General features: G+C 43.6%; 1 long non-coding RNA gene across 1 annotated transcript; it reads right to left on the bottom strand.

Annotated features, from left to right (window-relative positions):
* Positions 1-386: 386 nt before the first annotated feature.
* On the bottom strand, positions 387-3,152 carry LOC132591700 (uncharacterized). Its single transcript, XR_009557093.1, has 2 exons — positions 1,189-3,152; positions 387-1,150 (listed from the first exon to the last, which is right to left on the bottom strand). It is a non-coding gene; the product is annotated as an uncharacterized LOC132591700 (long non-coding RNA).
* Positions 3,153-3,994: the final 842 nt, after the last annotated feature.

The following is a 3,994-nucleotide window of genomic DNA, read 5'->3' as shown; positions in this document are numbered from 1 at the left end:
AATACCTGACCAAGGCTGTTAAATGTTTCTTAGTGTCACCAGAACTAAAAAGGTTCCAGGAACCTCCGGCTGTGATCAGGAACTAGCAGTCATTAAAGACATAGTACATTGCTTTTCTTAAATCAAATAGCAAAATATTTTACAAACAGACCTAAATTTTGTTACCTGGCACATTCAGACCTTCATTTTGAAACTTCTTAACTTAAGGTATACAAGCTAGTGTTTCTAAAACTTGTGAATAGCGTGCATTACTAAGCAGTTTCTTAAAAATGCTACCACACATACACATGGGGTTGGAAACTTTCCTAAGGGGGAAAGGATAATTCATTGTTAGGATAGACACCATCAGCTAATTCATAGGGCTATACACAAACTCTGAGAGCCTGTAGATTAAGGCATTCAGTCTGCAGAACTGTCAGTGTAAAATAACCATGAAAGTTTTTTTTTTTCCTGCTTCAGCTTGATGCTATAAAGCAGAGTAAAAATGCTTGCTGAATTTAAGCCTGGTTCAGCTTTTGATTAATCTATTTCCATAACTCCTAAGCATTTTCTGTTGAAGGTTTTAGCCTTCGTGTTAGACCTAACAGGGAACACATATTTGCATTATACAAACATCATTTTTATCGAAGCACAAGTGCCACTTTCTACTACATTGCATTTCCATTTGAGGCACAACAAAAAAATCGCAATACAGATTTTGGCAACAAAGGGTTCTTTCTCTCAGGTGGGCCATGAATCTATAATGGCCACACTAGTCTTCAGAGATACTAGGATACTATAGTTGCTGGAAATCTAAAAGCCAAGGGGCTTTAGCCACTGTTTCCAAAACTTTATGTCAGCAGGAAAATACACAGTTCTCTCTCAGCTCAGTACTGGGCTTCAATGCAAATCAGTGGGTTTCAAAAGTTCCTACACAGTTCTAAAGGCCAGGAATATATATATATATAACAATTGGAGGTTTGTCCTAGCTGAGCATTTGGCTACAGAAAGAATGGCTATTGTTCCAGTTTGCCAGAATCAGGAGAGGCTTGCATTAGATATCAGTGGGCTACCAGAAGCTTCTCCCATCATTTCCAAAACCAGAACTGAGGGGTGCACCTGGCCAACGTCTTCCAGTTACATCCCCAACCCAGCTATAGCCCTGTATCACCTAGGGAGTTGCTGGAACCCTCCCCATATCTGTATGACCTAGGGAGTTGCTGGAACCCACCCCATGGTTCAATTTCTGAAACTGTTTTGGGTCTGTTCGCTCAAGTGAGGCAGGTACACTGCCCTTCCTTCCAAATTAAGGATACTGCTTTGGGGGCAGGTAGACTTCTACTGTGGGTCCCACTCAATTGATGCCTCCCATACAAATATACATACATACATACATATATAAGGGTCTAAGATTTACTGCGTCTCCTTGTCTCCTTGATGTTTGGTGCTGCATAAGATGGACATTCCTCAACCCGTGCGTCGAGTGACAGCGTCCGGAGTGTCACAGCAGGGGCTACTTCGGTTTCCCATGCGCTGGGCGTCTTTTGCCGGTCAGACGCTGCAAGGGGAAACTGGTGCACCGTGCGCTGGGTACCCACTCCTGATTAGGTACAGCAGGGTGTGGATCCAGGGGGTCATCTCAGGCACTTTCACCGGATGGAATGGATACCTCACCACCTAGGAATGAAGAGGGTCTCGTCTCCCTTCCTTCAAGGATTCACTCAGGGACTCGCTAGCGTCAGGCTGGAACCATCGTGTCAGGCTCCGCAAGGCTACACGCTGTTCGCTCGAGTGATTTCCTGTAGATAAAAAACAAAGGAGGGGGGGGAGAGATTGTCCTTGTAGCTGCCGCTGCTGTTTTAGAACTTCTTGCTGGTAAGTCCACCACCAAACTCTCCGAGGTAGTGCGTCCCACGTATTGGACATTGAGGTGTGTCTGGCACACAGAAGTCATCTCTGGGATGTAGCAGCAGTTAGTTGAGAAGTCATCTCTGGGATATAGCAGCAGTGCCTTACAGCAGTCTTTGCCGAATTTCACAAGGCTTGCAACAGGATTCCACGTCTGGTCCATCTTTCAGGATCTCCTCGTGGTTTCTCTTTCCTTCCACAGAACTTCATGCATGTGCAGGGTTAAGGAGGGGTCCTTTAAATCCGTATTTGCCTCCCATCCAGCTGCCGACGGCTGAGTTCTGCTAGGATACTGAAGCCTGTTTTTCAAATTATGCAAAGTCTTGTGGTTTCTAGAAGAAGAAAAAACTTACAGCTGCTTTGTAGCAACGGGCTGTTTCCGTGAGACATAAAATTTTTTAAAGTCAAAGCATTTAGAGCAGTAGTGTTTTTGTAACCTGAAACGTGGACCTCCAAAGCATAACATCTTTTTCTCCCTACTTTCACAGCAACGGTCTTGGTCACACAATGTCACACAATAGAATGTCCGAAATGGCAACACCAGCCAGGCACAGCCACAGTCTCTAAGTGCAGGTTGCAGGAGAAAGCAAGTTGTGCAAATACAAATCATGCAGAATCGCTTGTGTAACCAAATAAGGGGGGTTACGCCACACATCTCTGCCGGAGGTTTGAGAGTTATTGAGATGTTGCAGCCTGTCTTCCAACGTAGTGTTAGATTCAAACAATGTCTTTACACACAAATCTCAATTCAGTATAACTTCCTTCTACCTTATCCTGAATTCTTTAGTTGACAGACATTCATTTAATTAAAATATGCAGTTCTACAAATTTTCCAACATGTTGCTGTCACAAAAACATATGAAATGGGGTTGCAGGTAGGAGGGTTAAACCCTTTAAACGTAGTTTGCTTTTAGAAGGACTCAAATGTCTCTTTTTTCCCCATTCTTGTAAGTTTCCCCAAAAACTAAAGTCTGCACAGCTACAACAGGACTTGGGGAAAAGATTATAATTGTTCAAATAAAATCTATTGTCTCTTGCGTTGTGAACTACTTAAGTACATGATTTTTTCTTTCTTTTCTTTTCCTTTGAAGCCAGCTGAAGCATATGAAAACATTTTCTGAGCACCGTTACTGGCATTTTGTCAGTTTCCTGTGGGGGGGGGGGTAGCCTCATTTCTAGTATGGTGAATAGCATTCTAAAGGTTGCAGAGATGATTTTTCTGAACCAATCCTCCGCTGTCTGTTTGTACAGCCCTTTTAGGCATAATATCAGTCTGATGCTTCTTTTGGTTTTTTTTGGGGGGGGGGCTGTTTCAAGGATATTTAAAAGCAGAATACTGGGTGCCTATATTTATAACAAAGTCCAGATGCGGGTAACTCTTAAGTCACCTTGACCATGGCTCTTTGCCATGCCTGCCAAACCGACGAACTCTCTTCTGCTGGGACCCCCTTGTCCCATCTTTCTCCGAACACTCTTCCTTCCTCTTTTACATTGACCGAGACATCTCCGTCCTAGCAACTGACCTTCACCAGTGACCTTTGAACCCCTCCTGATTCCTCACTGGTCCTTGAGCCATCATTTGTTGCCGTTTAACCACTGCCTTTCTCTTCCTCTTCTTTCTCACAATGCCTTTCTTCTCTTTGGGGGAATACTGGTTTGCACCACCTTTTTTCTCTGAACTTGTTGTTGGCAGGACTTGTAAATTAAATTTCTTTTATGGCATTCTGAATTTATCTATCATGAATTCTAGGGAAATCACATTTTTCCCTCCTCTTGACCATACTCCTCCCATTTATGGCCCTGTAAAGTATCCTCTCATTCAACCAGAGCATGCACTGGAAACTTTGCCACACATACCATGCATTGGACACTTTACCACACTCTACCTCCCAGTTTTTCCTTGTTTCCTAAGTATCTATTTGTCAGGGGACCTCCTCCCTACTGACTAGTACTAACATATACATTTTCCTCCTCCCTTTGCCTTTTACCCAAAGCGCCTGGTTCCCCAGTTGACCTCTGATTAACTGAGTACTACCAACACGCTGGAGATGTGATCAGGATCTCCCTTCCCCTCATTAAAGGGGGCCAATTCCCTTCAAGGTACCTT

This window comes from Zootoca vivipara, chromosome 2 (assembly GCF_963506605.1).
Source record: "Zootoca vivipara chromosome 2, rZooViv1.1, whole genome shotgun sequence".
NCBI classification, from domain to species: Eukaryota; Metazoa; Chordata; class Lepidosauria; order Squamata; family Lacertidae; genus Zootoca; species Zootoca vivipara.
This window is presented reverse-complemented; position numbering and strand designations above follow the sequence as displayed.